Source organism: Mchenga conophoros, linkage group LG11 (assembly GCF_057382185.1).
Source record: "Mchenga conophoros isolate Kocher_MC1m ecotype Shallow Benthic linkage group LG11, M_conophoros_male_GT1.1, whole genome shotgun sequence".
NCBI classification, from domain to species: domain Eukaryota; kingdom Metazoa; phylum Chordata; class Actinopteri; order Cichliformes; family Cichlidae; genus Mchenga; species Mchenga conophoros.
The window spans coordinates 5,125,362-5,149,384 of NC_140536.1; the positions used below are offsets into that span (position 1 = coordinate 5,125,362).

The 24,023-nt window shown below is 44.9% G+C and overlaps 1 long non-coding RNA gene across 1 annotated transcript; it reads right to left on the minus strand.

The window, feature by feature from the left end:
• Window positions 1-1,734: 1,734 nt before the first annotated feature.
• LOC146563472 (uncharacterized) lies at window positions 1,735-2,785 on the minus strand. The gene is made up of 2 exons (XR_014894249.1): window positions 2,485-2,785; window positions 1,735-1,992 (listed from the first exon to the last, which is right to left on the minus strand). It is a non-coding gene; the product is annotated as an uncharacterized LOC146563472 (long non-coding RNA).
• Window positions 2,786-24,023: the final 21,238 nt, after the last annotated feature.

The window sequence follows — 24,023 nt, forward strand, 5'->3', positions numbered from 1 at the left end:
CAGACACAAAGAACCACCAATGCACCGATGTCTGAGGGAGTCCGCCACTGGCAGGGGAAGTGGTGGACAAAATAACTTTCAAATATTACCACTAAAATAATGTTATGGGAAGTCTCACTATTAACTGCAGAGTTTTACTCACTGCCAGTTATACTTGACTCAATACTGCTAGGCCATATGATCTGTTTGTAAGATAATAATTTCTAAGTCCCAGTGGCTTTATGTTTTATGCTTATGATAAATTAAACATAGTCCATTGAGGGTTTGAACAAAAACATTTTTTTATATAATTTTGCCTGTATACACCACAAATAAAACATGTGATTGAAGGACCATAATTTAAGATTTTATCAAATTGTTTTAACAAAACAAAAGGCATTAACTGTTTAAGAATTGTAGCTATTTTTATAATTTTTATACACTGTCTGGCAGTTTCAGAGGCTCAAAAGTATTTGGACAACTGACTGTCAAGCAGTTTCATAACCAGGTCTTTGTTTTTCAGTAACAAATTAAGCAGATAAAAGATCTAGAGTTGATGCTGCACTAATGAATTAGACTAACTATTCATGTTAGCTAAAGTTATTAAGTTAGCTAAAGAGTTGGATGCTGTGTAAGGCATAAATAAAGCTAAAATACAAAGGTTTGGGCACCGTTTTGCATGTTTCCCTACTGTAGGGGTCTCTGCAAGCATACAAAGGGGTACTCTGAGAGGGTACAAGATGACAACTTTGGAATTCTACTAGAAACAGTCGATCATATTTGTTTGTCAAAGCTGAATTCAGGGCAAACTACGCTAAATTAGCGTTTTTAGCTAGCAGCTGCAATAAGCATAAAAGTTACCTTACGGCTATCATTTGTTAACATGACACTTGTTCTTATACATGTAGTACATTTATTACCAACCTGAGAGTTTATCTGCTGGTCATTCGACATGACGAATGACTTCTGAAGTCGTAATTCAGCTCAAGACGCTGTAGATTCCCGTCAGTAACACTTTCGGTCCACTAGTAAAACGTAGTTATATTAATCTGCGCTTGAACCGGAACCGGATGTAAGTTCCAAAAAACTGAATTTTGGAACTGAAATTGAATTGTAGAACTGAAACTGAATGGTGAGAAGTGAAACTGAAATTATTCGAGAGCTGAATTTTTAAAGGATAAAATGCAGTTTCAAAGCAAATCTATTCATTTTCAAAATATAAAATGCAATTTCACTTTAGTGATGATCATTTTCAAACCATAAATGCAATTTCAAATTAGACTAATTCAAATTCAGTTTTCAAAAGCATTTATTCAAGTTACAATTCAGATTCAATCAGAGCAATTCAAATTCAAATTTAACTTATTCAAATTCAGTTTCTGATGGCACAGATTTCTGCCCATAATAACCATGTATAATACACAGCAAATCCAGCATGTCCAAATTAACACTGTCGGATTTGATTTCAACACTATTAAAGTGTCTATATGGGTCCACACCAGAGAGTGTTAATTTAACTCTTTTTGGAGAGTTGGTACGTTAACTCTGATTTAGTGTTAAACACCAAATCTGTCTGGAGTTGATAATTTAACACTTGGTGTTAAATGTTAAAGAGTTTATATATTAACTCTCAAAGAGTATTTTAGTTTAACTACGTAAGAGTTATCTTCTAATTCATTCTAAAAAGCGGGAATTTTACTGTTCTGAACTTCTAGAAATTTCTTTTGGAAATAAACATTTACTAAAAAGATGCAATGGTTTTTGAAAAACATTTATTCTGAACTGTGCACCACAATTTCAAAACATTTTCTGAAAGATGTAACAGTATACATGTTCTCACTTTCATTAGAATTTTGTTTATCAAAAGGTCTGACATAGGTGAGCTGGTAAATGCAAATAACAGCATTCTCATCACTTATTTCTTCAATACAATATGCATGTCCTTCATTCATCCCTTTGTGGAACTTCAACGCACTTCTGCTCTCCCCCATATTCCATCTTCACAAGCATATCCTGTGTGGAGATCGAATAAGAATTAGTTGACACTAATTAATGGCACAAATAATCCAGTAAACAATTGCAGCACATTAAAAAAAAAAAAAAAAAAAAGGAATCCTCTTTGAGCCATTACTTGTGTAAAGTATTTTCCCAAAAGACAAAGACACAGGCAACAGGTGTTTGCTCTTGTTTTTGTTTTTTTGTTTTTTTATGGGCGATCGTTTTCAGGCTTCAAGCAGCACCATTATACCAACATTTCACATTCTAAACATTGTTTTAGGAGTATTTGACCAAAAGTTTGACTGAAAATTCACATGCAAGCCTTTTTTTCCCAAGGCTGTGGTATTTGCCCGCAAACAATACCTTTCAGCTAGCTAAAACAGAATATTATGCTATCAGCGAGCAACATGGCTAATGCCTTTCACACAGCTTTGTCTCAACTCCAAAGAGCCACAGAAGTAAAAGCTAATAGAAATAATTGAAACAATCTTTGAAAAAATGACTTACCAAGCATGGCAAACAACTCAAATATGTAGAGCAAAATGTTCTGAAACGGCTTCACTTCAGCTTCGATTGGAGCCGTGCTGGGGGCGGAGTCTGTGAATTTACTCTGTTGGTGTCATAGCCCCTCTAGGAGTTCAGAGTTAAGAGGTCAAGAGTTAATGTTTCCATTGTAACACCTCCAGATTTGACAGAGAAACACTCATTTTTAACACTCGATTTTAACTACTATCATTTTACACCTCAGAGTTACATTAAAAGAATGTGACTCTGCTTAGAGTAAAATTAACTCTACTTTTGCAAGAAGACTATTAACACCAAAACATTTAACACTTTTGAATTTGCTGTGTATCCACTAAAGTTAAAAAGAGGTTGATAGGTTTGTAGCTTGAACCTATCCGCTGGAACGTTGAAGACAATATAATTACACAGCAAAGCAAGACACGAGTAGGCAAAGTTCTTCATGTTTCTCGTGCACGGGAGAGAACCGGACAACCGCCGTTCCTTCGCTTGACCCCAGTTGCTCTAGTTCGTTCTCCCGTAACACTGTTCTTTTATTGAGGTTACATGAATATGCATAGGTTCATTAACATATGACGTCTACATACACACAAAGAGTACCTTGCCTGTGTGTGTCTGTGTGTGTGGTGTGATTTGTGTGAGGTCAAGATGTGACCCTGTGAAGACTCCCCAAAGCTGGTGCCAGGCGTCTAGCAGATCTATCTAAACAAAAGGCTCTTATACTTAAAGAGATATACGCGTGTTTGCTATACCATATATCAACAAAGAGAAGATAGGACCTCTCTGATGTTCCTAGACTGTGGGTGTGCATTCTAGTGTGGAATACACACCAAGCCTTTACAGCCTGCTAAAGATCAGTCCTATCACTACACAATTGATTATACACCTCTAAGCATATATGGTTAAATATTTCTAAGCATAAATGACAATCAACAATACAAAATCTAACAGAGGTGCTTTGCAACATTAAACTACAGTGTGCCAAATAAAAAAATTAAAATACGTATTTTTTGGACCATAAGGTGCACGGGATTATAAGGCACAAAACAAAGCAAAACAAAGCAGTTAGATAAATCAAACTTTATTCAACTCATTCTTCTTGCTTCCTCCACTTCCATACCATTGATTCATTAATGCTGTATTCTATCACAGCTGATATATTCCCATGTTGTTGCAGTATATTAATGAAATACGACTGCAGATCGCCACTCGACGGACTTTTAATAACTGTTCGTGCATGATTTTCACTGAAACCTGGCTGGACAGCGCCATTCCCGATGCGGCTATCGATCTAGCAGGCCGCACCGCCTATCGAGCCGACAGGTCTGCGGACTCGGGTAAGAAGACTGGCGGGGGGCTGTGCATCTATATTAACAACCTTTGGTGCACGAACGTCACGGTAACGGAAAAACTGTGCAGTACAGAGGTAGAACTGTTGGTGTTAAAGTGCCGTCCATTCTATCTCCCTCGGGAATTTTCTGCCGTTTACATCTGCGCTGTTTACATTCCACCAGATGCTAATGCTAAGCTAGCGTTAGCACAATTGAGCAGCAGCATCAATAACAGCCTGGTAGCACACCCGGACAGTGTCTTTATTGCGGCTGGGGATTTTAACCACGCGGACCTGAAATCTGTACTTCACAATTTCCACCGTAATGTGAAGTGTGCTACCAGAGGAGATAGAACGTTGGACCAGGTGTACACCAACATGGCGAATGCGTACAGAGCCCAGGCTTATCCCCACCTGGGTCTGTCAGACCATCTCTCCCTTCTGCTACACCCAATATACACACAAAAGATCAAGAGCACTGGGATTACAACCAAAACCGTGAGAACATGGCCGCAGGACGCTATTCCGATGCTTCAGGACTGTTTCCAATTCAATTCAATTCAATTCAATTTTATTTATATAGCGCCAAATCACAACAAAAGTCGCCTCAAGGCGCTTCATAGATACAGAGAAAAACCCAACAATCATATGACCCCCTATGAGCAAGCACTTTGGCGACAGTGGGAAGGAAAAACTCCCTTTTAACAGGAAGAAACCTCCGGCAGAACCAGGCTCAGGGAGGGGCGGCCATCTGCTGCGACCGGTTGGGGTGAGAGAAGGAAGACACTGCACAGACTGGGATGTATTCAAGGTGCAGGACACTGACAATCGTGTCGCATTGGACAGTTACACCGCCACTGTCTTGGACTACATCTGTTTCTGTGTGGACAATGTAACAACTTGGAAACGATTCCGTGTGTTCCCTAATAATCCACCCTGGATGACACACGGAGTTCAACAACTTATTCGAACAAGGAACAACGCTTTCAAATCCGGGGACCAGGAGGCATACAGTGCTGCCAGGGCCAACCTGAGAAGAGGCATCAAGACTGCCAAGCAGCAGCACAGGAGGCGTATCGAGGCCAGGTTTGAGAACAACACAAACCCAAGGCAGGTCTGGGAGGGCATCAGGGCTATCATGGACTACAAAAGAAGAACACCATCACCCTCAGCCGACAGTTCTACTCTGGCTGAGGATCTAAATCTCTTTTATGCCCGTTTTGACAGGGAGAACACCGACCCTGTCCTGTCCCCTCTCCCCTCAACCGACCCTGCTCCGGTCCTGAGCACTCATGAGCTGAGGCGTGTGTTCCGGAGCATTAACACCAGGAAGGCGGCCGGGCCGGATGGAGTGCTGGGCCGGGTGCTAAAAGACTGTGCTGCGGACCTGGCGGACGTCTTCACCTCTATATATAACACCTCGTTGTCCTGTTCACTGGTACCATCCTGTTTCAAAGCAGCAACCATCGTTCCCATCCCAAAACAGTCAAATGTCACATGTCTGAACGATTTCAGACCTGTGGCACTCACCCCCATTCCCGCCAAATGCCTGGAGAGACTGGTCATTAAACACATCAGAGCTGCTTTTCCACCATCCCTGGACTCGCACCAGTTTGCATACAGGGAGAACCGGTCAACCGAGGATGCGATCGCCACAGTGCTGCACACATTACTGAAGCACTTGGAACACAGGAACACCTATGCACGGCTCCTCTTTGTAGACTACAGCTCGGCTTTTAATACCATCCGGCCATACAAACTCCGTCCCAAACTCCACCAACTGGGACTTAACTCCTCTCTGTGCAACTGGATTGTGGACTTCCTCACTAACCGTAGACAGAGTGTCAGAGTGGGTAAGAACACCTCTTCCACCCTTGTGGTCAACACCGGTGCCCCTCAGGGGTGTGTTCTGAGCCCTCTGCTATACACTCTCTTCACCCATGACTGTATTTCCTCCTGCGCGTCCAATCTCATTGTTAAGTTTGCAGATGACACTACAGTGCTCGGACTTATATCCAACAATGATGAGACAAACTATAGGACAGAGGTGCAATAACTAGAGTCATGGTGCCACGACAATAACTTGGTCTTAAACACCAAAAAGACCAAGGAGATCATTGTAGATTTCCGGAAGAGGGGTCATAACAACCATCTGCCTCTCTTCATTGGCAGTGAGGCGGTGGAGAGGGTGAGCAGTTTTAAATTCTTGGGGGTAACTGTGACCGAGGACCTGTCCTGGGGCAACCATATCACCTCAGTTGTACGGAAGGCCCAACAGCGCCTCTACTACCTGAGGAGACTGCGGAGCGCACACATTCCCAGATCTCTGATGTTGAACTTCTACAACTGTGCCATCAGCAGCGTTCTGACGTATGGATTTCTAGTGTGGTTCCCCAGCTGCACCAAGGCCGATCAGCAAGCACTCCAGCGGGTGGTGAAAGAAGCTGGCAGAATTATTGGAACAAGTCTGCCAGAGATCAGTAATATCTTCCCCACTCGCTGTCTGAGGAGGGTGCAAAGTATCCTGCGGGACCAACATCACCCTGCGCGCCACCTTTTCCATCTGCTGCCCTCAGGGAGAAGGTACAGGTCTATACAGGCCAGAACATCCAGACTGGCCAACAGCCTGTATCCACAGGCTGTGAGGCTCCTGAACTCTCTGCCCCCCTCTCACGGACAATAACCATATCCAACTTCTTAATAGCAATGAACTGGTCTGCATTGGTGCATCATATCTTTATTCTCTTCCCCCTCCTGCCCCCCCCCCCCCTCTTTCTTAAATAGATAACTATCATATCTGATATCATATCTCACAGTACAATAATATTGAATGGGTTGCATTGTTGTATTTTGTCATGTTTCTCAGGTCTTTGTCTGAATTTCTACGAACATTATTGCTAAGGATTGTCTTATTGCATTGGAGTCACACTGGGTTAAATATGTACACTTGGGTTTTAAGGGGTATTTATTATTTTCTTCTTTTTTTTGGGTTGTATGGTTGTATTCTCAGTTGTTCTCCTGACTTCTGACGTTTGGTCCGTTTACAGCATCCTGCCATGCGATTTAGTTGCATTACAAAGGTTTTCCGACTAACTAAGATAATGCCAAATTGATTCGTATATTAAAAAAGAAAAAGAAAAAAAGATTTATCAGTTTCAGCTTTTATATCCAAGCTTTTACATGACTTCTGTCCAGGTCACTGAATTCTGCTTAATTATACTTTACACGTTTTTTTGTTTTTGTTTTTTTTTTAAATAGGGCTGTAGAGCTGTAGAGTTGTGTTGATAAGACAGGTACATTATAACTGATGGTGTGAAACTAAACAGAAGAATGTACTTTTGCAAATAAAATCTAGTTTAGAACAGATTTTGCAGCAGTGTTACCTCAAAATACAAGCTGTTTTCATGCGGGGAGTTGGCTCGATTTACCACAGTGCTGTGCCTTGCCTGTGGCTGTTTAGCTTGTTTCATTATGTCAGAGTGTAGCAAAACAACCCTTTAGCTATCATAATCCTGTAGTCTGTGGCAGTCTTTGGAAAACTCCAAAGAAAATTCCAATCCTGTGCTTTTAAAGACTGGCTTTCACACTTCAGAGATGGCCGACTTAGTAGCTGCAGGCAAGCGGTGGGAACCAAAACACCATCCACACTTCAGAGGAGCAATACTGCAGTCCTTTAGACAGACAGAAAAAAATTAACTCTGGAGCTGCAGCAGGTGACACTGAGGGAACTTCTTTACCCCTGATGTAATCAGCTAAAGCGACAGAGCTTCTCACATACCTCTAAAAAGAATTGTGGATTCGTTTGTATTCTAATGCAGGTGTATAATCTTAATAATCAATATATTTTCCCCCTGTGATTATCATGTTTAATTGTAATTATGATACACCTTGTGTATGGTATAAACATACATATTTTTTCACACATACAGTATACAACCCTCAGTACTCCTTTCTCTCCAGCTTAATCCTCATTGCACCATGAAAAGCTCAGCAGGAATCTTTATGTGTTCCCCTCTGCTCTCTCAATCTTTTGCTTACTGGATGAGGCATGCACATTGATGCTATTCCTGTGTGTGTGACTGACGCTCCAGATGGATTGACAGGTCAAAGGGATAAAGCTTTTTCATCTTCAAAAGCCATGCAAATAGGCTCTGTAACACTTGGAATACACTTTTTAAAAATATTGTAACATTCACAAGAACCAGACGGTTGGATCTCAGTCTGTCCGTTTATTCGGCAACACAGGCAAACGGGCCGTTAACTCTGGGGAGAGAGCCCTCGTACAACACTTCACTTCGGCCCCGCACAGTCACACAACAACCACCACAACCAGAACCCCCCTCCCCTTCCTGCACACATTAACTCCCTATTTCCTGCAGCACAACCAAACATGTATCTTAAAGAAATAACAACAGTGTGCAGAGATAACCAACATGTCACTGTAAAATAACATTTAACCATCGTTACACTGCCCCCCCAGCAATAAGTTCCTTGTCCCCGAGGGAACAACACTGTCTCTGAGGCGGGGTGGTAGCCTACGTTCCCTCCTTGACCTCCTGTGGTGTACACGGAGCTTCGGGGCTTTGAGGTGAAAAGTCCGAGGGAGGGGAACGCAGGTCCGGCCGGGGCTCCCTCTGTGCAGGGTCATGGGAGCTCTGTACACGTCCCTCAGGGAAGGAGGGGAGGGACTGCCACTTTCCTCCCTCTAGGAGGCAACTGCACCCTGTAAACAACTTCCCCCACTCGCTCCAGGACGCTGCAGGGCCCCACCCAGCTGCTATCCAGTTTAGGACACCGTCCCTTCTTTCTCTTTGGGCTGTAGACCCACACCAGCTCCCCAGCATGGAAGTGCCTCCCCTTAGTGGTGATGTCATAATTCCTCTTTTGGCACAGGCCTGCCTTTGCCAGCTGCTCCCGGGCGTAGGAATGTGCAGAATCCAGCCGGTCCTGCAGCTTCCTTGCGTAGTCCCGGCTTGGTGGTGCCACTGGCGCGTCCGGGGGCTTCCCAAAAGCCAACTCTGCAGGAGTTCTCAGCTCTCTCCCTAACATGAGCAGGGCAGGCGTGCATTGGGTGGAGTCTTGCACTGCCGACCTGTAGGCCATGAGGATAAGGGGAAGATGGTAGTCCCAGTCCCGTTGGTGTTCTGAGGTAAGGATGGCTAGCTGCTGGGCCAGCGTCCTGTTAAACGTTTCCACCAGTCCATCGCTTTGGGGGTGAAGTGGGGTGGTGCGGGTCTTCTTAATCCCAAGGCGTTCACACATGGCAGCAAATACCTTGGACTCAAAGTTACGCCCCTGGTCACTGTGGAGGGTCTCTGCTGTTCCAAAGCGGCTGAACATCCCCTCCACTAATACATCAGCGACAGTCTCAGCCTCCTGATCTGGGATGGCATATGCTTCCGGCCACTTGGTAAAATAGTCCATGGCCACAAGAACATAGCGGTTTCCTCTGTCTGTATGAGGAAATGGGCCCATGACGTCCACAGCTACTCGCTCCATTGGAGCTCCTGCTGGTTGCTGCTGAAGCTGAGCCCGGGACTGGTCCTGTGGCCCTTTGTGCGAGGAACATGCATCACAGCTGCGGCAAAAGTCCTCCACATCCCTCCACTGCTGACCCCAGTAGTAGCCCTGGCAGAGGCGGCGGAGGGTCTTGGAGACCCCAAAGTGGCCGGAGCCAGTGCTCCCATGGCAGGCTTCCAGCACAGCTGACCTCAGCGACCTTGGCACCACAACCTGCCACCTCTCATCCCCTGTGGCAGGATCCTTCCAGGCACGCTCCAACACCCCCTCCTTCAGCCTGAGAGCGGCAAACTTGGCCCACAGCCCCCTGGTACAGATGGAAAACCCAGTGACCTCATCCCAAAGGGGTTGCTCCTCCCTCTCCAGCCACTGCAGGACTGGCAGCAGGTCAGTGTCTTGTTCCTGCCGTGCCCTCCACTCCGCTGCATCCACCACCAGACGAGCCCTGCAGGCGAGCTGTGTTACTCTGTCTATTGTTGTGAGTTCCCGCTCTATCTCCTCTCGCTTCTCACAGTAACGGCAGCCAGCTGCAGCACATGGGCGGCGAGAGAAGGCGTCTGCATTAGAATGGTGCGTCCCTGCTCTGTGCTCCACAGTGAAATTGAAGGCTTGGAGCTCCTCAGCCAGCGAGCCACCTGTCCCTCTGGCTCCCTGAAAGACATCAGCCACTGGAGGGCAGCATGATCAGTTCTGATAACAAATGATGTGCCACACAGGTAGTACTTAAAGTGTCTCACCCCTGCCACCACGGCCAGCAGCTCTCGTCGTGTGACACAATAGCGCCGCTCACTCCTTTTCAGGACCCGGCTGAAGTACGCCACCACCTTCTCACCTTCCGGCCCAACCTGCGACAACACAGCTCCCAGCCCCACATTACTTGTGTCAGTGTCCAGGACAAAAGGCAGGGAGGGGTCAGGGGGGGCGAGGACTGGGGACTCTGTCAGCGATCTGCGGAGGGTGTTGAATGCCTGCTGACAGTCCTGGGTCCAGATGAAGTCACGGTCCTTCTGCAGTAGGCGGAAGAGTGGTGCAGCTATAGAGGAAAAGCCCTTCACAAACCTCCTGTAATAAGACGCCAGTCCTAGGAAGCTTTTGAGCTGTTTCTGGTCCGCTGGTGTGGGCCACTCAGTAATGGTGTGAATTTTTTCCTCCAAAGTGCTGATGCCCTCATGACCCAGCTTGTGGCCCAGAAACTCCACTTCCCTCCTCATGAAGTGGCACTTGTTGGGGTGCAGCTTCAGGCCTGCAGCCGCCACCCTCCCCAACACTTGTCTCAGGGCATCCAGGGCAGCATCAAAGGAGCTCCCGTGTACTAGTAGATCATGCTGGTAAACCAGACACCGTTGCCGTGGGACGCCAACCAGCACACTGTCCATAAGCCTCTCGAAGGTAGCAGGAGCGTTGCAAAGACCAAAGCTCAGGACTTTGAACTGCCATAGTCCCCTGTTAGTGCAGAAGGCTGTCTTCGGTCTGGATTCAGGGGACTCCGCAGGTCCAGGGTGGAGAACCAGGAGGATCCGGCTACTAAATCGAGAGACTCATCAATCCTGGGAAGGGGGTAAGAGTCCTTTTTCGTCACTTTGTTGAGTGGTCTGTAGTCCACACAGAAACGCATCCTTGGGCTTTTTTTCTTAGGCACCATCACCACAGCGGAGGCCCACAGGCTATCGGATGGCTCTATGATGCCCGCCTTCATCATTTCACACAACTCTCTGTCAGCAGCCTCCTGATGAGCCAGGGGCAGGCAGCGGGGGCGCACTTTAATAGGCTGGGCATCCCTGGTCTCAATGACGTGCTCTACCAAGTGTGTCAAGCCAACATCACTTTCTTTCAGGGCAAAAATGTCATTTAGTCTATATATATATATAGACTAAATATTTAAAAAAAAGAATGGACTCTATATTTAAACGTTAATGACACTCCCGGAACATCAGCTTCTGTTCTATGGGAAGCAGGGAAAGCTGTGATGAGAGGTAAAATAATTTCTTTCTCATCACATAAAAAGAAAGAAGAAAACAAAAATATTCAGGATTTAAAAAAAAAAACTTTAAATCCCTAGAAGAAGGCTATGTGTCACACCAAGATCAGGAAACATAGAGCAAAATACACAAAACAAAACTAGATTTAAATGAGATAATTAATTTAAAAAAACAAAATTCTTAGTACAAAGACTACGCTTACAAAATTATGAATATGGTAATAAATCCAGTCAATTTCTAGCGAACCAGCTAAGAAAAAATAAATAAAAAACAACTATATGTGCTGTTCAAGATTTATCTGGGAACACAATATATGACCCGAAAAAAATAAACAACATTTTCAGGGATTTCTATAAAACGTTGTTTTCACCACAAATAAACCCATCTAAAAATGAAAATGATCAGTTTTTGGACAACATAACTGTTCCAAAATTATTAGACACTCAAGTAATGCCGCTGGATTTGCCACTGACGCCAGGTGAACTCCAGGAAGCCCCGATAAGTATGCCCAATAATAAGGCTCCAGGTCCAGACGGCTTTCCTGCAGAAACATTCTACAAAGAATTCTGGACAACAAAAGCACCAGCTTTTACAGAACATTGTAGAAAATCAAAGAAAAGGGCAGACTTCCACCAAATATGAATTCTGCAAACATTAATCTCCTGCTAAAACCAGGCAAAGACCTTCTATATCCCTCAAGCTATCATCCATTAGTCCTTATAAATGTAGACCTTAAAATAATCTGCAAAGCTCTCTCAAAGAGATTAGAGAAAATAACCCCCCTCTTAATTCATCCTGACTAAACTGGTTTCATAAAAGGTAGGCACTCAACAAATACACGTAGATTACTTAATTTGATAGACTACTCATACAGTAAAAACAAAGAAGCTACAATATTTTCTTTAAATGCAGAAAAAGCATTTGACAGAGTTAACTGGAAATTTCTATTTGCAACATTACACAAATTTGGTTTTGGAACCTCTTTCATTAACTGGTTAAAAATATTATACAATTCCCCAACAGTTTGCGTCAAAACAAATGACCAAACATCCTCCAGCTTCTGTCTCCTGAGGGGCACCAGGCAGGGATGCCCACTTTCCCCTACACTGTTTGCAATTTTTATTGAACCACTAGCAGCAGCAATTAGACAGAATACAGTAATTAAGGGCATAAAATGCAAGAACATGGAACATAAAATCAGCCTTTATGCGGATGATGTGTTACTTTTTCTCCAAAACTCAAACCAATCTCTCTGGTGTAATTGCATTGATAAACTCTGTAATGTTCGAACTCTTATTTTGAAAATCACCTGAAGTAGATAGGTACGCCGGTTGTGTGTTCATGTGCTAGCTTAGCAGTTTACAGTGTGTGGATACGTTTTTCTATATCTACGGAATAAAAGAACCTGTATGACAGTTCCGAGGCGATTTCTTCATAAGCAGTGAAGACACAACATGGTGTCAGAGTGAGTAACTCCTCAGCGGACCCACTCGAAAAAACAAATATATAAATAAAAAAGAGGAAGAAAATGGAAGCCTATGGTGTACCAGCCCCGAGAATGGACTGGGACTCGTCCAATCTACCCGACGCCTGGCGCCGCTTCAAACAGCATGTGGAGCTAATGTTTTCTGGACCACTCAAAGACAAGTCAGAGGAACAAAAGTGCAGCTTTCTACTTTTGTGGATCGGAGACAAAGGACGAGATATAAGTAATACGTGGAACCTAACAGAAGACGAAGTTAAGCTAACGTATTACAACGGCTTCACAACGTACCTCACGCCGAAAGCTAACCCTATATTCGCCAGATACAAATTCCACGAAAAAATGCAAGACAGCGGTGAGTCTTTTGAGCACTTCGTCACAGAGCTAAAACTCCTTGTTAAAGACTGTGATTATGAAAAAAGTGAAGAAATGGTCAGAGACAGAATAGTTTTTGGAACCAACTCTCCTCACGTCAGAGAGAAGCTACTTAGCCAAGGACGGACTCTTACGCTAGAGAAAGCTATAGACATAGCCCGTTCCTATGAGCTAGCACAGTCACAGCTAAAAGCTATGACTAACGACAACCATGAAGTGCATGCCATACGTCGCAAAGGCGCAAAACCACAAAACTTACCACGAACCAGCAAAGCAAGTGAAAGTTTCAGACACCAAAACAAAGCCTGCATGGCATGTGGGAGGAATCACGACAAACGAACTGATTGCCCAGCCAAAGGAAAGCAGTGTCTGAAATGCAATAAATTCAACCACTTTGCAAAAGTATGCAGATCTAAGAGCAACGTGGAAAGAAAAACAGGACACAGAGAGGTGCACACTGTACTAGAGGCTAACGATTCAGAGCCAGAGCTGTTCATAGACACCATAGCTGCAGAGGATAATGGAGACAGTCTGTTTGCAGACATACTACTGGGACCAAATAAGATAAAACTCACGTTCAAGTTGGACACTGGAGCACAAGCGAACATCATACCAGCCAACACTTTCCAAATGCTACAAACTCCACTCAGGGAGGACAAGGACAAACTGTTTGGCTATGGGGGCCACCCACTCAAAGTCAACGGACACTGTGAGTTGATTAGCAGATACAAAGACCGAAAATCAGAACAGACGTTTCATGTTGTTGACTGCACCGGCCCACCAATATTAGGCTTCAGAGCATGCAAAGCCCTCGGACTCATTAAGGTTGTGTACGCAGTAACGGAGAGCATGGAAGCAGGGCAGCCCACCGAAGCACCAGACATCATGAGCGAATATTCTGATGTTTTCAAAGGCATTGGGGAATTCCAAGGTGAGTGCAATTTCACCGTGGACCCGACTGTCGCACCAGTTGTGTGCCCACCAAGAAGAGTGCCCTTTGCCCTCGAAGATCGGGTCAATTCAGATCTGGACAATATGGAAAGAGACAAGATTATCGAAAAAGTCACAGAGCCCACCAAATGGGTCAATGCTCTGGTAATCTGTGAGAACCCGAAAAGACCCAAACTCCGGCTGAGCCTGGACCCAAGACCTCTAAATAAAGCCATAATGAGACCACATTATCCACTCCCCACTCTTGAGGATGTGACACACAAGCTTACAGGTGCAAACTTTTTCAGCATCCTCGACGCACGTTCCGGCTATTGGGCCATCAAGCTAAGTGAAGAGTCATCCTTTTTGACTACTTTCAACACAATCTTCGGCAGATACCGTTTCCTCAGACTCCCCTTTGGCATTGTGTCTGCTCAAGATGAGTTCCAGAGGAGGATTGATGAGACATATGAAGGCCTGGAAGGTGTGGCAGGCATCGTTGACGACATCATTGTGTTCGGAAAAACAAAAGAGAAACACGACAAGAACCTCAAAGCCATGCTCAACCGCACAAGAGAGAAAGGTTTAAAACTCAATCCAGAAAAGTGCCGCATCTGTGTTACAGAGTTGAGTTTTTTCGGACATAAGCTCACAACCAACGGGCTGAAACCAGACCCACTCAAGGTAAAAGCCATCAAAAACATGAAACCTCCAGAAAATGCTGCAGAGCTGGAAACAATCCTTGGCATGGTGAATTATCTCGCCAGATTCGCCCCAAACCTGGCAGAAATGAGCGCACCACTCAGACTGCTGCTGCACCAAGACATGCCGTTCAAATGGGAAGAAGAACATGCGCGTGCTTTCCAGCAAATCAAAGACACCCTTACTGCCGAACCAGGGCCAGTGCTTGCATATTTCAACCCTCAAAAGGAAGTAACTCTACAATTAGACACATCTAAAAATGGACTAGGTGCAACAGTCATGCAAGAAGGAAGGCCGGTCACATACGCTTCAAAACTGCTTAACAAAACAGAGCAAAACTACGCCGTCCTCTATGGCTGTAAAAGATTTCATGACTACATCTACGGACATCATATTACAGTTGAGTCGGATCACAAGCCACTGGAAAGTATACTACGCAAACCGCTAGCCTTGGCACCGCCTCGACTACAACGTATGCTGCTTGCTCTTCAGAAGTACAGCATAACACTTGTCCACAGGCCTGGAAAAGAGATCCCAGTAGCAGACACGCTATCAAGAAAGTCAATAGACGACAGTGACAGCTCACTAAGTGAGGAAATGGAAACACAAGTGCACACAATCATCCGGACAGCACCAGTGAGCACAGAGAAACTGGAATGCATCAAAACTGCCACAGCCCAAGATGAACAACTCTCCACCCTCAAACGCATCATCCGGTCAGGCTGGCCAGAGACACGCAAAAAGTGCCCAGAACTTGTCAGTGAGTACTGGAACCATCGTGATGAAATCCCTGAGGTAGATGGACTTCTCCTGAAAGGTGAAAGAATAATAATTCCGCACTCACTGAGAAAAGACATGCTGCAACGAATACACACTGGACATTTTGGAGTCGAAAACAGCAAACACAGGGCACGAGACATAATGTTCTGGCCAGGCATGAGCAAACAGATTGAACAGACAGTTATGAAATGTGACATCTGCCAAACGCATCGCAGCTCGAACCAAAAAGAGCCCATGCTGTCTCAAGAAATCCCAGAGAACCCATGGCAAACTGTGGGGACCGATTTGTTCTCATGGAACTCTGAAAACTACATTGTCATTTGTGACTACTTAAGCAGATACTTTGAACTCGAGCGCCTGCCAAACATCACCACAGCAGCTGTGATTCACAAGATGAAAGCCACATTCTCCAGACATGGCATTCCGAAGAAAGTCATAAGCGACAACAGACCATGTTACAGCTCACAAGAGTTCAGACGTTTTGCAGAGTACTGGGGATTCTCAGCATATTACATCAAGCCCACGTTACCCCCAGAACAACGGCTTAGCTGAAAAGACTGTCCAAACTGCAAAACGTATTCTGACAAAAGCAAAACAGGACAAGATGGATCCCTACTTGAGCTTGCTGGAGTACAGGAACACACCTGTTGATGGCCTTAAATCCCCAGCCCAAATTCTCATGAGCCGTAGATTGCGCTCCATTTTGCCCTCAACAACTACACAGCTCCGCCCTCAGGTCACCCCACAAAGCCTTGTGCAAGAAAGACGGGAGGAATGTCAACTCCGTCAGAAAAGACATTATGACACATCCGCCCGACCCCTGCCGACACCGCAGGCTGGCGCACTAATACGCTATCAACAAGAAGATGGGACATGGCAGCCAGCCACTATTGTCAAACCAGCAGAGACCCCACGCAGCTATCACATGGTGATACACAAAACAGGTGATGGTCAACTCCTGAGACGCAATCGCCGACACTTCATCAGCGCCCAGAAATGTTTACCCATATAAATCATGGGAAGGGTTGCCGCTATAAAAATGATGGTCTTACCAAAAATAAATTATTTATTCTCAATGATCCCAACTAAACCGCCAAAACATTGGTTCAGCTCTCTAGATTCATATATGTCCAAATTCCTTTGGAAAGACAAACCCCCATGTATAAGCTTAAAAACACTACAAAAGACCAAGGATAAAGGAGGATTAGAACTGCCTAACTTTCAGCACTACTTCTTAGCCAACAGGCTTCAATTTATCTCAGGATGGCTAAAACATACCTTCTTAGACGAACCTTGGCTAGATGTAGAACAAGCACTTTGTAATAATCTAGAGATTTCAGACTTACCATTTATCAGCTCAAACATCCAACGACATGAATGCTTTAAAAGAGTCAGTATCAGCTCTTCTCTGACAGCATGGTGGAAATTTCTAAAATTGATGGATTCATCATTAATCCCATGCAAACGTACACCTTTCTGGAACAACCCTAGTATATTAAAAAACAATAATATGATAAACTTTCCAGATTGGAGTTGTAAAGGAATCAAATACTTAGAACATATATTAGAAGGAACAGAATTTATTCCATTTGACAGACTAGTTACACAATATGGGATCAACAAGAAAAGATCTTTAGAATATCAACAAATTAAATCCATAGTAAAAAAGAAATTTAAACTCGGTCAAGTTGAACTACAAACACCATCAAGTGTGGTACAATTTCTTACTCTTAAAACCCCAAAATTATTTTCCAAAATATACAGAATGCTTTCTAAAACAGATGAATCAATATCACTTCCTATTGCAAAATGGGAAGCGGATTTATCAGTTAACTTAGACCAAAACTTCTGGTCTCAGATATGCATAAAAACCTTTCATTTAATTAGAAATCCCAGTCTTCAATTAATTCAATACAAAATACTACATAGAGTGCACTATACAGGTCATCGGATGTTCAAGATGGGTTATAAGTCTACCAACAACTGCTCACACTGTCAAACCAATACACCGGACAATTATATCAACTCTATTTGGTTCTCAGGGTCCCTGACACGTCCTACGTTCACTGGTTGTAATTGTCCAAGCATCGATCACAGGCCCGTCTGGCTCCCCACAGACTGGAACCGGCAACTGAGGTGGTTTAAACTTCCCAGCACAACACTCGGGAAGAGGATCGCTCTAGCCCGATCACAGACGCGTGGGTGCAAGCAGCAGTCCAGAATAAAATCGAATAAAACCAGGCGAACCAAAAGGAAAAGGCAAGCCCACTTAATAAAAACAGTCCCACGAAAATAAAAGATGACACAAGACAAGACAGCAGCTCCATCCGGCCTGGGCCCCCTTGCCCTGGTGGGTTGCAGAGTATGGGGGTGCCTACTGGGGTCAGCGGGGAAGCTGGCCCCAGGGAGGGGGACACTTGCCCCTCCATTCCTTTCCTCCCCATCTCCAGCTGGCTCCCTCTTCCCGCTCCACCACAATCACCCAAACATGAAGGGCCTTGGGGTAAAGGTGTGTCACCAGGGTGCAGGGGAGGCATCCCCCCTCTGTCCCCTTCTGGCTGCCTGTGCCTCAATTTTATCTCAGACATTCACATTACTCACACTTTCATAACACATACATATAGGATCTTGGGGGTGGGCACGCTACATGGCATCCAGAGGACCATCAGGGTGTGCAACCTCACCCCTGGCGTCGTTGCCCACCTCTCAATTTTAAATACACGTATACATTGAGGGCTATCAGGAGGGGCTATGTGCTTACCTGCTGCTCTTTGGCAGGTAGCTCCATGGCCTCCTGGGTTTTAAATGCACCTTAGAACACACATGCATCAACTCTACAATGAGCGGGCGGAGGGAGGTTTAGAGTCTTCATACACCCCCGTTCTCTGTTGCCTGTTGGGGCGGGGGGGCTGGGAGGAGGAGTTGGCCGTCCGATTGGGGTCTGATATGTGAGGCCTCCCTGCTGCTGCAGAGTCGGGCGGTCTGCTTCTCTCCACCCCAGGGAAGAGGGTAACACTACCTGGGTCTGGGTGCAGTTTCCCCGTCCAAGGGCAAGGGTACCTAGACCTGGGGTATAGAGTACGCTTGGGGAGTGTGATTGTGTGTACAGTGTCTATTTATGTCTGTCTCCACTTTGGGTGAGTGCTGAGTAATCGCATATTAGAGCATGAGGGTGGGAATGGATGTTTGTATCTGTGTGTGCCTGTATGTCTGTGTCTATATGTCAGGTCTGGTATCAGACGCCACCTCTCGAGGGACATCTCAGGCCCTCCAAGGTATGGAGGCCTATCTCCCCGGACCTCTCCCCCTGGCAGTAGCAGACGCCCTCAGACATCGGTGCATTGGTGGTTCTTTGTGTCCGGGGATGGGCGTCCAGGTACGCACTGGCTCACTCCTGGTGGCTGCTTGTCAGGGCCTGAAGCCTGGGGCTTGCTCTGACCCCTTCGGGGGTGGGGTGCCCTCAGCCTCTTGGCCTGGGGCTCAGTTACTCTGGCACAGCTGGCTGCCGGCGGAGCTCATGGGCACATCACTGCAACCCCCCTGGCTTCTGCTCCGCGGCTGCTGAGTGACCCCTCATCTGGGGCTCTCCTCAGCTCTTTCCGGGAGAGTGCACGGTTGTCCCTCCGTTGGTCTTCCTTAGTCTCTTGTGCTCTGAGGGTCTCTGGATGTGTGGAGTATTGATCTCCTCCATACCTGCTTCATGCCCTGGAGGACGGGGCTGTGGCCCCCCCACACCCTCTAGCAGATCATTACATGAAGGAACCTTTTAAATACAAGCGCGCTCATGCTCACAGGTGTACACACGGGTGCTGACAGACACAAACTACACCCTTTTTGGCTCCTACCTCAAAGTACACTGTGCGCTGTCGATCCCACGTGCTGCACACTAATATTCAAAATTTTGTGTTTACTGTTATAATCACATAGATCATCGCGATGATGTTGTTTATTATATTGCTCTCTTTTTTTGCTTGTTTTCTCTTTTTTCTTTTTTAATAGGTGCTACAGGTGATACAGGTTGTCTGTTTGTTGTTTTGTTGGTTTTTGTTTTTTGCCCTTTACCACCGTCCTTCTTTCCCGCTGTTTTTCTTTCCTTCTTTCTGTCTCCCTTTTCTTTCCCCCAGTCATGTCTGTCCCGTGTGTAGCAAGTGAAAGCAAAATAAAATAAACAATAAGAGTAAAGGTGAATCAAGTAGACCAATACGGCAAGGCCGGGTATGGAGCGCCAGGACTGCCATAATGAATTAATTAAATACACCATTAAATAATTAATTAAATGTGGCAATAATTAATTAAAATTGGAATTAATTAATTAAATAAATAGTTATGACACATGTAATTAATTAATTATTGACACATTTAATTAATTATTTATGTATTTCACATTTTAATTAATTATTGACACATTTAATTAATTATTTAATGATATATTTATTTATTTCATTTTGGCAGTCCTGGCGCCTGGCTCTCATCTCGAAATAATTTTATCTGTCAGCCTCACCCATCAAACTCAGGGGGCGGGGTTAATGCTGATCGAGTCAAAACCATTGCTTTGGCCTGGTAGCCATTGTTTCTAGCACACAACAACCGGCATGTGGAAGCTAACAGAACTGAACTTTGAAAAACCCTGTTTGTGTGTCACCAAATACCGTTTTAATATTTTTTTAGCCGAGAATGTAGTGGTTTAATCTTCATGTGTCTGGTCGGTTTGTCAAGATACAGCCTCTTTGCAAAAGTGCTTCGATGATTTCGGAGATGTCTGCCCAGTCTCACGGCAAAGCGTGGGATAGACCCGCTCGCCTCGCAAGCAATCCCACCGACAAAGCGCAGGCCCCGGTACACAGCTGTAGTAACCCCCGCTGACTTCTTTTACTGAGGTTATATTTATCGGTGTTTTATTTCCTGATGTTCTTATGTGTCCTATGTGTTTCAGTCGCCAATTCTGAATTATAACTAACATTAAAAACATGTTTAAAGAGGAGAGAGAGCAAATAAATCTGTTTAACATCTGATCTTTGGGTTTTTGTTCAGTAATCAGCGTCACGCTGTGTATAAACGCATAAAAGAGATAACGTTGGTGTCTGTGAAGGTTCTCAGTCATCCAGGTCATCGTAGTCAAAGGAGCTTGCAAAGAAAAGCGTCTGGACTTCTTTAAGTTGCTTGAAGACAGGAACTTTTCAGAAGACAAGAACTTTTCAGACAGGATTCTCACTGAACCTGAAAAGAGAGTATTAGCCAAAGGACTCAATTTTGCCATTTCTCCACAACAGTTGCCCATAGTGGACCTCATCACAGCCACAGAATCTGCCATACGGATTAATAAATTATCACAGACAGCAAAGCAAATCAGGATGAAAGTCTCAGCCACGCTCTCCAGTGCCAAAGTCCCTCCATCCAACCTCACAATACAGGAAAAGAAGGCCGTCGCTTCCCTGAGCAAAGACCACAACATCACTGTTTTACCAGCTGATAAGGGAAGATGCACCGTGGTCCTAAACACTACAGATTACCATACAAAGATCACTACCCTCCTCAGTGACAACAATACCTACGAAGCCCTGAAGCGAGACCCCACAAGCAGCTACAAAAAGAAAGTTATAGCTTGCCTTCAGGACTTTGAAAAGGACAAAATTATTGACCGCCTTACATATCACCGCCTTTACCCAGGGGATGCCATACCCTGCATCTATGGACTTCCTAAGATCCACAAGGAAGCTGTCCCACTCAGACCCATAGTCAGTAGCATAAACTCAGCCACTTATAACATTGCTAAACACCTTGCTACCATCCTTGCGCCTCTCGTGGGGAACACCCCACACCACATCAAGAACTCCACCGACTTCACCGACAAGGTCCAGAAACTTACCCTGGATCCAGATGAAACCATGGTGTCCTTTGATGTAGTCTCTCGTTTCACTTGCATACCCACCACGGAGGCCGTGGAGACTGTCAGAAAACGACTACAAGAAGACAGCTCCTTGGAGGACAGGACCAACTTCACACCTGATCAGATCTGCACACTGTTAGACCTCTGCCTCACCACTACATATTTCAAGTACAACGAAGGCTTTTACAGACAGAAACATGGCTGTGCCATGGGCTCCCCCGTGTCACCTATTGTAGCCAACCTTTACATGGAGGAAGTGGAAAGGAAGGCTCTTGGCTCTTTCAAAGGAAGAGTACCAAGCCACTGGTACAGATATGTGGACGACACCTGGGTCAAAATCAAGACACAAGAAGTGGAATCCTTCACTGCGCACATTAACGCTGTGGATAAAAACATCAAGTTCACCAGGGAAGACACAAAGGACAACTGTTTGCCGTTCCTGGACTGCGCCGTGCACATTGAAGAGAACGGCAAACTCAACATCGAAGTTTACCGGAAGCCAACACACACGGACCAGTACCTCCTCTTTGACTCCCATCACCCTTTGGAACACAAACTTGGAGTAATTAGGACCTTACACCACCGGGCAGAACATGTTCCCTCTAAGCCTGAAGGAAAAAAGAAGGAACACACACATGTAAAGGAAGCACTCAAAACGTGCGGCTATCCTAAATGGGCATTCTTAAAGTCAGCAAAGAGGCACAGAAAAGAAGACCAGACACCAGCGAGGGAGGATAAGAAGGACAGACGCAACAACATTGTCATCCCCTATGTAGCCGGTGTATCAGAGAAACTCAGGAGAGTTTTCTCCAAGCATGACATCCCAGTGTATTTCAGACCCAGCAACACGCTCAGACAGAAACTGGTTCACCCGAAAGACAAAACGCCAAGACACAAACTTAACAATGTGGTGTATGCTGTACAGTGCAGCGAGGAATGCTCAGACCTCTACATTGGAGAGACCAAACAGCCACTTCACAAGCGCATGGCACAACACAGAAGAGCCACCTCCACAGGACAAGACTCAGCAGTCCATCTGCATCTTAAAGATAAAGGACACTCTTTTGAGGATGCCAATGTTCACATTTTGGACAGAGAGGACAGATGGTTTGAAAGAGGAGTGAAAGAAGCCATCTATGTCCATTGTGAGCGACCATCTTTGAACAGAGGCGGGGGTTTACGACACCAACTCTCTGCCATCTATAATCCAGTTTTGAGATCCCTTCCCAGACGCCTTAACGCCCACTCACATCCTGGGCCATCTGACCTCAGGAATTCGCATGATAAGGTGGGGCCAGGTTTCACAATGAACACACCCGAAACTCTGGCTGATTTGGACCCACGCCCAGTTTCACACCTTGGCTCAGGCGATTAGAGGATCATCAGGGGGTCAATTTGGCCCTCTGTGGGGGGAAACTCCCACTAGGTTTATATCTGGAACTCTCCACCATTTGACCTTAGAACTGAAGAAGCTTCTCGGATGAGAGGTGAAACGTCTTCAAGCAACTTAAAGAAGTCCAGACGCTTTTCTTTGCAAGCTCCTTTGACTAAGATAACGTTGGTGTTTCTGTCATGTAGTAACTGATGGCTTTAACTGCACAAAGGTTGTTCGACACTATGAAACACATACAGACTTTGTGATGTTCGGCTAATATTTGTATAGTGAATATTAATCATGAGGGTAAACGGCCCTGTACACCACGGAGCGAGGTCAGCATATCCACGATATCCTCAGCTCCATGAGTTAACACAGAGTTTCCCAGCTGACTATCTAACTGCCAACTATTCCAGAGACGTGAAAATATACAGCATAAAGAAAAGTGTAAGAGACCCAGCAGCCGATTAGAATAACAGTTATACATTTAATAAATCACCAAATGAATCCAAGAAACGATCAAACCTGTTCCGACAATTTGAGTTTGTATTCCCTCAGCTGCAGACTCGCTGCTGTTTAAATGTTTGAAAAGGAAGATTAGATATAAAAAACGTCAAACATAGACTCAGTCTGCCTTCACATTTGATATGAGGCCAGCACATATAGTGGCTGTGTCCTGTTTTAAGATCATACATGTAAAATTGTTGTCTGACCTCCGTCGATCCAGCCACTCAGAGTCCGTGGTTTCCATGGTTACTGCATAAGCAGCTATAATGTTAACAGCTGGCACTGAGGAAACCTACCGGCAGCATGGGTGTTTATGTTTTTCATTGCAAAAGAACTGTCTGAATGGTTAACTGAAGTTAACTTGGATAAATTATAGTTAAGGAGTATCACAGATAACGCCTACGTGAGCTGTGCGACTGTTCACCACTACACTGAAATCAGCAGGCTATTACTGAAATACACGTGCTATATCATAAACTATGATATAAATAGGGAGGTTCTATTAACATGTTTAGTTTTAAAGGACACCTTCCTGCCTTTAGTCTCCTTCATGAGCAGTATTAGTTTTCTTCTAACATCCATAAGTCTGCACGATGTGTTTCATAGTTTGTAACAAGCCTTTGACAGGTAAACATAACATGACCGAAAAAGCAAAA